Genomic DNA, 11,770 nt, shown 5'->3' on the forward strand with positions numbered 1-11,770 from the left:
GTCAGGGTAAAACAGTCAGGATCACTTTCTGAAAGTTTAGTTGAATGGCAGGTTTTTGAGGGGAACATGAATAACTTTTGTAAATTGCCTTCAAAAGTAGCACAGGATCTTTCAGTCAATTTTAAAAGAACTGTTTACTGTTGCATATGGCAGTCATTATTTGGAATAATAAACCTGCTGAGAATCTGAACATGCATGGGCCAACAGATGGGTCATCTTGCTTAGCAATTTAAGCAAGTAATTTATTTCAATCACTAGGACAAAGCACATGAAGGTTACTAATTCCCTTCTAAGACACATGCAACAAAGTGCCACAGCTTTCCGAATCTTGCAGCCATTATGGAAATGTACACCTGCTCTTTGGGATTTGGGACCATTTTCGCTTGCTTGCAGCAATTTGTTTCATATTTCTTACCAAAACCCTCCATTTTCTGATTCAAATCAAGAGAAGGTAAGAAACTAATGACTATAAAGTTATATTGCAGTATAAGGCCACCTGTATTTGGGCAGTGCTGTACAAAAGCTGAGCACTAAGCAACAAAACCAGAGAAGCACTTATGTTATTTTTAGTAATAATTATGCATCCTAGCTTCCTCTGGAATGATTAGAGCATCATCCAGAAATAATATGTAAATATATATTTCAGTTATCTTTGGTAGCGACAAAACAGAATTTGCTATCTTATGGTTTGCCAACTGCATTAACTACTGAAGTCTCCAGTTCCTCCTCTTTGAAAGTAGATGTTCAGCTCCTAAAAGTCACTGAAGTGACAACTCTGAGAATGTAAAGTTTGCCGTAATCCCAATGGAGCGTGCCGTGCAGGCAGCACAAGGACCTTGGTACCATCACACAAGTGTGTTTCTGCTCTGACTTAGGGCTATTGTCATCAGGGTGATTCAAGGTTCATGGAGTGTCCCAGAATGTCTGCTGTGACCAATGGTAGGGTGCAGGTTATCTCACCAGTGAGGATGGCTTGTGTAATGTTTGCTCATCAGTCCAATGTGAAAATTTGCTGTGAGCTGCCCTGGAGCTCTTGTTGAGTAGTGAAGCATCGTCATGATAGAACTAAGAGTTATCCCAAGCAGTGGTCCCCCTAGGTGGGACAGGGCTGTTTCAGTGGCCGAGGTTTGCTGGCATACCTGAATTCTGCAAGAGAAACAGAGCTGCTTTGGGGAGAAACTGACTTTGCAAGAAAACCCACCTCATGGAGCTTCACGGTATCAGCATGCCTGATAGTTTGCAATTGTGAAACAATGCAACCAGAGGTGGTTGTGAAACAACGTGAGTGGTTTTGACATCCTGTGTCAGAGCTGCTGCACACCAGTTCCACAAAAGCTTCCCACAGGTCTCTTCACTGCGTGTGTCGCTGATGGCAATATCATGTGGTTGCTCTGATCTAGGTCATGCTCAGCCCTGTGACCCCTCAGGTAAGAAAAGTTAGAAGAGCCTGATGGGCTGCGGTGGGAGCTGAGGCATGCAGTGAGCACGGCGGGTCCCTGTGCAGTAGCAGAATGCCACGACTCGCTTTGTGAGCCCTCTCAGCCCATGGCAAAGGCAGTCAGATACATTTATCGAAACTGGAGTTCATTTAAAACTCCTCTCAGCTCATTAAACCTATGTAAGTCAATTGTGTGCCAGAGTTTTAAGAAATAGTAAACTTTTGTAAATACATAGTGTGTTTACCTAAACCTATGCAGCTTGATCAATGTTGTCATATGAAATTTAGCTACTGGTATTTCATTTTGAGCCATGAATATTGAATGAATTATTAACATTAATTCTAAAGTTGCAATATTTACTCATTAGCCAATGCCCTGTGTGAGCAGAAATAAAACTTGTCACCAGTATGCTTTCCCAGGGATTAAAGAATTGTGAGGGAGTTGTGAAGAGAAGATTCTTCCTCTGTTGAGAAATCTGTGGCTGGTTTTGAGAAGAGCTTATGGAGTGCTAAATGGCCTTATGAATCAGTAAGTACCCACCAAAGGTGAAAAGGGAGAAAAATTTTAGCTGTTAGAAAAACAGAATAACAATGCATGTCCCAATGCATACTTGTCTCAAGGACTACTTCTTGTCAGAATAGCAAATCGCTGCCAAGCTTTGAAAAATCAAAATATTTTACTTTGACATTTTCAAAATGAAATTTTTTTGATGTATAATTTCACAATAATTGTTTCACCAGAAACAATTGAATTGTTTGAATTGAATTGAAGCTTGGAGACAGCCTTTTTATTTTGGCCCAATCCAGAATGGATTTGTTTTTCTTTCAGCAAGAATGATGAAACATGACTGGTTTTGGATCTGAAACCCATTCCCTCTGAAATTCTGCTGCTTTTTTTCCCCTCTCTGCCGAGTCCCTGCGGCATACCTGAGCCTTTTGCCAGGCTCCTGATCTCCATTCTCTGCTTTGTGCCCCCAACCAGGCTGCATTCCTCGGGCAAACGTGGCCACGCACGGAGAGCAGTGGGGACCAGCACTAGCCTGTGCGACCTGACTAAGCCCCTTCAAAGCCAAAATGGAAATTCCTGTTGGGAGCCAGATGGTTTTGGATGCATTAGTGGTTTAGCCCTACTTTCCCTTTTATCTCTGTTATTTCAGCAACGCCGCTGTGGTTTCTGAACTCTGGTTACAGCACATTGCCCTGCCCATCGCCTTCGGAGTCTGCTAACGTCTTCAGACCGTTCGCAGAGCAAAGTCTTAATGAATTTAGAAAAGAAGAAGTTCCAGATGTCTAGCAAACTATCAAAATACACTGGCTTTTCTTTTTGTAAGAAACTTCTCACAACTTAATAAAAGCCTATTTTCTTAGCAAACAGATTATATGTCAGCCAGAGGTGTGAAACCTTAATAGAAAAGAACCATATGCCAGTTCGGAAGAGAAAAAAAAACAGTCTCCAAGTGTCACTATGTGCTTTCTAATTCTCTCTCTCAAAAAAATCAATATCTAAGAAGAAAATTAAAACAAAGTGTGTTAGAAAATGATAAAGGCAAAACAGAATTCCAAACATAGTATCAAACATATTGACACAGGTTTTTAGTTACGTTTTCTTTTGTACTTTGGACAGAAAAATATGCAATTCACAAACTACAGGGTTTCTTCAAACTTACACTGAGTGAATCTTTACAGGGAGTGGATGAGCTGGGCTTCATTTACTGAAGTGGTGAGCATGAGTCCCATTAAGGGACCAAAACTCAGAGTTACACTAGTACATTTCCTGCATATTGTATTGTAAATGTTGAAAGGCTGGTAAATTGACTCAGAAAAAAAATTCTCTGCATGAACATCTTGTTTCGTGTCGTGACAGACAAAGCATTTCATAGGAACGATGCCTGATAAAGTACTTCTCATCAGCAAAGCTCAGAGTGCTCTACGAAGAAGACACCATGTACCTTGTTTTACTGGTGGGGAAGCAGAGACACAGCAGCTTCCCAGAGTAGAGCTGCAATGGACAGGAACCTCCTTAGGTACGAGCCTTTACTCTGCTTACCACCCACTACCAAAAGGGGATACAGATACTGGAGAGGTGGCTTGAGACACAGTAATATAGCAGTAGGGAAACCTGTCGCCTTTGTCTGGCACATGTTTTCATTTGTTTCCTGGCCACAGATTTTTATTTCATTTCTTTCTCGCTCCTCCGACCCTTCCCCAGTCACAAGCTTCATGCTGCCCCAGACAACACTTGTTCCTGTGCGTTTGCAGGGTTGTGAAGGACTTGCGGGTCTGGCGAAGGAGCTTCTCCATGCTGTGCCAGCTGCTGTGGGTTGGAGGTGGAGTGCACCCTTGGAAAGTTGAAGGCCAGATGATGTCATCTCCAAAATTGCTGGGTGCCATATTACAAACGCTGCCTGCCTGGCTGGGCTCCCTCCCGTCCTTGCACGGTCTGCAAGGCAAGAGGCCGGTGGTTTTGCACAGAGTGTGGGCATGGTATAATGCTCACCAATTTGCAGCTGGTAGCGAGCCCAGCAAGCACTGCCCCCCCGCACAAGGACGCCCGATAAGAATTAGGGGGATAACGGACAGACGCACTTGCAGACCACACATGCTGCTTTGGTGTCTAGTCCTCCTGCTAATAGAAAGGCTCTTTCCCAGGGGCCAAATTCCTTGGTAGGTATTGTTCTGTCCTGTTACAGGGATTAAAGTCACCTGCTGTATTTGAAGCTCTCAGGATGAAAGGTTTACTGACCTATGTGGGACGATGGTCCCTCACAAAGGGCTGGTGATCTCTGATCTCTTTTTGCTGGGTTAAATATCAGGTTTTGTACATATTTTTTTTTTTATTAATTATAGGCTGTGGGTTTACCTTTCAAAAACTTGCTTGTTAAGTCCTTTTAGATCTGTATTTCCATAAATTTTTGGCACGATTGTGAGTTCTCCTGTCTTTCCATTGGGTGGAGCAGCAGTAGCCAGTTAAACAAATGCAGGACTACATTAGACTTATAAACGTGCCTAGTGAAAAAGTTAAGAGTGCAGTCAGACCCCCTCACTGCTGCCTAAATAACAAACATTAACGAGCTTTTCGAATTCAGAGTAGAACTGCAGTGGATCCTCTGGAAACGAAACATCAGAGAAGGCTTTGGGGATTTCTGCTGACGGTGACATCCGCCGCCTGCGCTGCCTCGCTCGCCTCTCCCCTCTCGTCTCTGCTCATGCACATGGTGAAGTGCACTGCGGGCGTAGAGCCTGGAGGGATTTTTACTTTCTCCTTCCTGTCAAATCCCACCCCCCCTGCCCAAGGGCTGTCTGTCCCCCTTGTGCACTTCCCTCAGGCTAGGGCAGCGAAGGCGAAAAGCCGAAGGAGCACCGAGTCACAGCGGAGAGGCACCCGGCAGCAGAGCTGGTTCACGTTGGCAATGAAGAGCTCTGAGCACCTGCAGCCTCCCCTCCACGCAAGCTTCCCTGCAAGCTCCGGAGATGAGTTGTGTGTACAACAGACAAAAACCTCTCCTGGGTCTAAAATGAGGCTTATGAGGAGCAGACAGGGTGTGCACTGTGGAGATGATAGAGTATTGAGAATTGGGTGAGATAGATAGAAAATGTGAAGTAAAAAGGCATAAGTAAATCAAGCAGAGTTACACAGAGTGCGTGTTGGTCTGCATGAGCTGTGGTAAAAAGCACAAAGCAAAACATGGGGGAAGATTACCTCATTTTGCAGTAGGCTGTAAGGAGCGCGCATATGAAACCAAGCGACAGCAGGGTTACTGCCTAGAGTACGATGTCATGATAGAAAATGAACGGAGCATCAACTGCAAACAAAAGGTCGTCTTGTTTAGTTGGAGCTGAACACAGGAACATGATCTGGCTTGGTGCTAGAAAGAGTGATATAATCATTCCTTTGGCGCTCCTTTGGCAGTGAAGCCAACAGAAAGTAAAATATAGGACTTAGAGCAGTCATCTTTTCAGTGTGGAGTGGCAGTATGTTGGCTGAATGTATTGATATGCCACAAAAAGGAAGAAAAGACACCTACAACTTGTTTAGTTATAGCAAGATAAGATGTATCCATCAATGGGGTAAAAGCATACCTAATTTTTGATCTCAGCAAAAAGAGCCCAGTCGCCTGGAAAGGCAGATACCTCATTTTCGGAGGAAAAGGTGAAGCCTGTCTTTTAAAGGTGGTAGAAACACAGAAAGAGAAGCTGGAATAGTGCAAACTTTCCACAACTCAAGTCTGAAGACAAGTTCCTTTTGCATTGCAGAAGAGGTGGGTCGGCTTTTGATCTCACGGCCGTAAGTAAAACCCCCAGACACTGGTCAAGGTACAAAAAGAACGCATTCCCTTGCTTAAGTATAAGCCCAATGGAAGAAATTCAATGTGTAAAAGGATCATATTCCATTACTTCTGAGTGGAGACCTTACTGAAACCCAATATTTTTCTACGTGTGATGCATCAGCAGGGTTCTGGCACTCTCCTTAGGAGAAACACAGAACACATTTGTTCAGATTTAACACCTTATATGTGCAAAAGAAACTATTTCCTCTGCCTACTGGTTGGGTTGTGCTTGGCACCTATGGCAGCTCACTGGGAAATGCAGCACATTTGTGATGGTCTAGAGGTTAGTAGAGTCTACCTAGGTGACACTTTGCTTTCTGGGAGAAAAACATGATCAGAGGCTCCTAGCAACTCTGGACTGAGCCACATCTGCTAGATGAAAGCGAAACAAGCACCACCAGCGTACCATGGAAATAACGCGGTGGAGAGAGCAGGTAACAGGGTGCAATGTCCTGAGAGACCACAGTAAGGCAGCCACCATCACGAACACAGCTTCTGAATAGGCAAAAAGGTGTTACAGCAACTACGAGCCATGCAGGGAAGTGCAGCTCTTAATTGTTAAGAACAATTAAGAAGGAACAATCCAATATCATAAGGGCAGGGGGTCGACAGAAAATTTGCAATGGCCCTGGCAGCAATGAAGGAGTTACAGAGACCCTAGCTCTGAAGTTTTCTGACGATAAGCCCAAAATTAAGATATCCTCGCTCACTTCCACATCAAGGGCATAACAAATATAGCTGGTCTTTCTGGAACCTAAACCCACTGCTGCTGCCGCCTCAGGGAAGACCCATCGGGGCACATGGCAGTGCAGAGGCTGACTGAGCATCTCTAATCACAGCCGCTATCGCACACTTAGGGCCCAATCCTGCCTTTGTTTTCTATCGAGTCTAGCACGCGTTAGTGTGAGTAGCCCTGCTGTCTCAAAATCTTACCAACGTATATAAATACCTGAAAGGAGGGTATAAAGAAGACAGAGGTGAAGCTGTTAATTAGGGGTTATGGGCTTCCAAACTGTGGACTATCATGATCGTTCACAGGCAGGGATGCTAGGTGAGTGGACTGGTTTCTGAGGGCTTGTTCTTCTGTCAGTTTTCTGTACCTCCCCCAGGAGACAAGGAGCTCTGTTCTGCTTGATTTGTTTTTGTAGGTCCTGTCTGGGTGCGCTCACTTGCCTCCTAGCAAGTGCTGCCCTATGACAGGCCCATTCTGTCCTGATCAATGGTCTCCAGCAGCTGAGGATCTTAGACCAACCTGAAACATTGTGAAATAGCTGAATAAAATATCAAGACTTAGCAGCACTTCCTGCTGCTGCTTTATCTAAGATAAATGGAGCATCTCTTAGGAAAACACAACAATATGTGCAGCAGACTGGAGAGAATCATTCTTTGACCTATCTGCAAGATGAAGAACTTGATGAAAGAGTCTTTTCCTCTTCATACAGTAACTGCATGCAGGTAATTGAGTCTGCTACTCATACACAAGAGGCTAGGGACAGCCTAGAGCATAAACACCTACTGCCGCTCTTGCAAGCTCCTACAAGAAGAAGGCTTATTAAGAAACCTTAGAGGGATATTGCACTTGGTGTGGATACAAGCATCAGGTGTACTTCAGGTGAGGGAGAAGGCAACACCACAGGGGAACATTAGGAAGTAATAAGGAGATAAGACTTGATATGGAAAGCTGGGCTTTTCATTGGATGCATTAGGATGAAAGAGCAGACAATAGAGAAGAGAAAGCTGATTGATGTAGGGGTAGAAAAGAGTTCTCCAAAGCTGGATCTGCTAGCTACCTTTTAACTCAATATGAGCATGGTTTTTTTCTTACCTTTCACTGACGGATAGCATATAAGCAGCTGTTCCTTGCACTAGCTCTCAGCCAAGAACTGTGGCATGTCTTTGTCTAATTATTTTTTCTGGAAGTTATCCTGTTCCGTTCCTTTGACTCCGATTGATACATGTTTAGGTTCATGTGGTACGTAATATCCAAGATGATGATACTTTTTTTTAAATTTTTCTTTTCATAGACTGTCCCAGGAATGACCCAGGAATTTCTTTTAGGATACCTGATACATCCCTGTTTTTAACTTCAGTCATCAAACATTAGCTTTCAATATTTGTTCAAGACATGTAGTTCTACAAAACATTGTGGTGTCCTGTGGTTACCAGGAACAAACAGACCAGTGAAGGGAGAAATAACTGTGATAAACACAATGAAAAGAAGAAAAAAAAGGATGCAGGACTGTAAAAATCAGTAAAGCTGTTTATATACTCAAGGTGATCGTTAGCAACACTTGGTTAAAGTTTCATGACAAACTCATTCATAATAATAAGTTTCTGGCAAAAATTCTTCACTCTGAGGAATATGCAAAGTCACTTTTCAACTAGAAGCTGATATATAAGCCAGCAGACATAGGTCCTTTCATGGGTTCTTAAAACTAATCTTTTATATGACAATTTTGTGATTCTGGAAATGCCATTGCCAAATATCTTGATGTTTCCATCAAGATAGGCAAAAGGCAAATTCTATGGTTTTACACTGAAGAAGCTGAGGCATTTCACAAGAAGACAAGCTTCACGATTGCTGACAAATTTTCCACTAGCCAAAGCAGATGGCATAGATTATTGTACACAATAAACCCTTCATACGGATATACCACAGCTGGACCCAAATTAACTTTCTGTTCTTAAAAGGAATCTGCAATTTGAGCTGAATCGTGGGAAGGAATGCTATAATTTTTTTGACCACCAAAAAGCACTTGATTTCTTGTTGTGTAATTCTAGTAAACTGAAACATTTTGGTATAAATCATTTCCAATATTCCAGATGTTAAAAATACTTCTCTTCAACATGGTTAGAAGTGAGTCTGCCAGGACTCAATGACAGATTTCTTCCTAGAGAATTTGGGGTTGCTTTTCAAGTTTTACTGGGGAGCATCTTTTGGCAACCTGTGACCTGATAGTGGAAAACAGAGTGCATGACTTTTCATAGGAGTCTTGGCTGCCTCTTCATCTTCTGTATTTTAAAAGATTGTCTGCATTACCTGAAGATAGAGACACAACTGACTACTCATTTTGAAAATCCCTAGCAGGGGCCAGCTGTATCTTTAAAAAAATAGATGCTCTTTTTTCTTTAGAAGTAGTTGAAAAAGGACCAAAGTTCATTGCTGGAGAAGAAAACAGAATTAGAAACAGAAGCTTTTGATGGCTGGTGTTGCCAGCCTGTATGGACCTACCTGGCTCGAAAGGAGCCTTTCCATTACATACTGATGAAAGGAGATTTATACCCTTTTTATTTTTGTTGCTACACGCTTGGTAAAAATCTTTGCCCCGATTTTCAGAGCTGCTAAGATGGCCAACAAGAATGTGCACCTTTTTTTTTTATGAAATCCAGGTAGGTTTAGAATGGTGAATAGATATTTCTGAGGAGCTAATTTGAGTGGTCATCTTCTACAGGGGTGAAGAAACCAGTGGTGTGCAAGTTTAGGGACAAACATGTTCTTGGGCAGATCAACAAATATCTCCCTGTCTTACCTTATTAGAATAGTTTAGCAGGCAATAACCAGGATGTTATAGTTTTTCTTTCCAGGGTCTTAGGCAATTGCTTTCTTCCTCCACTCTCTGTAAGAATCTTCAAATAGGCCTCAGACACTTATTTTTCCATAGATGTAAAATAATATAGCACTTACAAAGCTATAGGTCATTATTAAAGACATTCTTGCAATTCTGCAGAATTTTCTATTTTTACTCATGATTGTTTTTAGAAGCTGACAGAAATAATTCAATACTGTTTTAGGCTATTCTGTAAGACTTAAACTATTTTCCACAACATCCTCTTGAGCACTTGAAGTGTTCCCTCTACACCTACTTCTAGATCACTGGTGGACCATGACCCTGTTAGGCAGTAATGAGGTGTGACTGGATTGCTGTTTCCTGTCCTAGGCATTTTTAAATGAAGATTCAGCAACAGATTGAATCAAATAAAATGTATAGAAGCACTGCCATTTATTTTCAGCTTTTAACCAAGGGTTACTTGTTTTGATATTTCTAAAAATAAGTTTTTCTATTGGAATTACTAATTGTCCCTGTGTGAGCAATATAAAAATTTCTCATGAAGATGCACTCAAATTTTAAACAGAATTTGCTCTGGTTGCATTTATATTCTTTTGGCATTTGTTTTCTACCAACCACATTTTACTCCCAGAATAACTGATGGCAAGTGAATTAAGTTCACATGCTCAACCATTTGTATCGGAAGTGATGGATTTTACAGGGGATGAGACATCAATAGATCAGGTTTCCTCAAGCCATTTAACAAGGCCCAGGCACAGAGGCAATTAAATGAAACATGTACAGATCTGACTACATTCTTCTCAGCTAGGAACGAGACACACAAACGATTCTGAGATGCCAGTCACAAAGGTGCTGACAAAAATTACAATCAACAATGCAATAATGTATCAAGTACATTTTATATGGGATTGGACACTGTTTATTAACAAGCGTTGGAGTAGCAGGGTCATACACAGTAAGAGAAGGAATACATTTATACTCTGTTCCCAGCTAATAAATTTTATAGGTGCTTTAATATTTTTAGGTATGTTGCTGAAGGGAAGTGTTACGAGACCCAAAAAGAAAGATTTAAAATGGTCTAAAATGCTATAATCCTTTTTACTGGAACTTGGTTTTAGCAAGTTGCTCCCTCTGAAATATTCAGGCTTACAATTATGCCTCCTTGTAATATGAATTAAACTTATCTTTCTGATGAGGGAAAAGAAGTGTTAAATTAGGACTAGGAATGATTAATCAATACAGCTCACATTCCAGAAATCATTTCAAAAATTATTTCTCTATTTGTCACAACACTGTACTTGAACCCAAGATGAATAATCAAGCAAACTCTATTACCTGTGAAGCTGAATTAAAAACCCGAGAAGCCGCCATCAGAAATACAGGTTAAATTCATTGGAGGCACTATTCACCCTTAGGCCCTGCGGTTCACCCAGCTCCAGGAACTGGCTGGGATTCCTGTGAAGCGGAGACGTGACACACCGGAGATTGGCCCCAAGCCCGTGCCCAACACCAGGACACTCAGCAGCATCTGCTCCACTGTCACAGCAGCCACCAGGGAAGCCCGGTTTGTCGGTCCCGATTCCTGTCCCTTCAGGGTTTTAACCAGTTTGAATGGGCAGTCAGATGCTTCCAGTGATTCTGGTCATCCATATGCACCCAAATTGCTCCTTCCCTTCGCCTGAAAGAAAGTGCCTTTGCAGTTTGTCCAGGTTAGAAAATGTCTTTGGATCAAGAATTACCTGGCAAATATTAAGAGTTGCACATCGTTATTATTTCAGATCTCTAGTTATTAAAAGGGTCTGATGCCATTAAGATTCACACAAAAACATTTTCTTGTAGGAGTATCTTTATCTGCACCTTCATGCCAAGCACATTGTTGTTTTTCTCTGTTGTTAGCTCTGTTACAGGTACGTGACCAGTTGTTTCACTTCCTATTCATTATGTGCTCTCCTGTATGGGTTCAAAAAATGGTAACAAATTCTTTTAAATTCAAGCTAAATACAGGTTTCAATTTAAGTTTAAAATGAACTTCTCAAGTTCTTCTGTTGATCTTTGCTTTCTGAGCAAAATCTAAATTTGGGTCCTTTTAAATTGTCCCTTGCAAGCTAGCTGGTAAGAGCATATCTTTTAAGTTAAGAAAATAACCCTTGTGTTTTCTGGGGCTTGTTGGGTCCAACCATGTGTTTGACTTTTAGAGGTATTGCTTTGGTTGTCTTTCTGTGAATGGCTGAACCTACTGATCCATTGCCTTTATTTTAAAATTAATCCCATGCGTCCCTCAGGCTTCGCAAATACAGAAGCCTGGGCTGCAAAGCCAGGGATTTTTTTGTATTCGACAGTTAGTTCTTGGAGCTGATGGGCTATAAAAGCCCTCTTCTGAGACCTATATCACTGGGAGACTGATTAGCTGTGGTCCGAGCAGGACTGCTGTAATT

The sequence above is a fragment of the Charadrius vociferus genome, unplaced genomic scaffold, assembly GCF_000708025.1.
Source record: "Charadrius vociferus isolate BGI_N301 unplaced genomic scaffold, ASM70802v2 scaffold262, whole genome shotgun sequence".
Lineage (NCBI taxonomy): Eukaryota > Metazoa > Chordata > Aves > Charadriiformes > Charadriidae > Charadrius > Charadrius vociferus.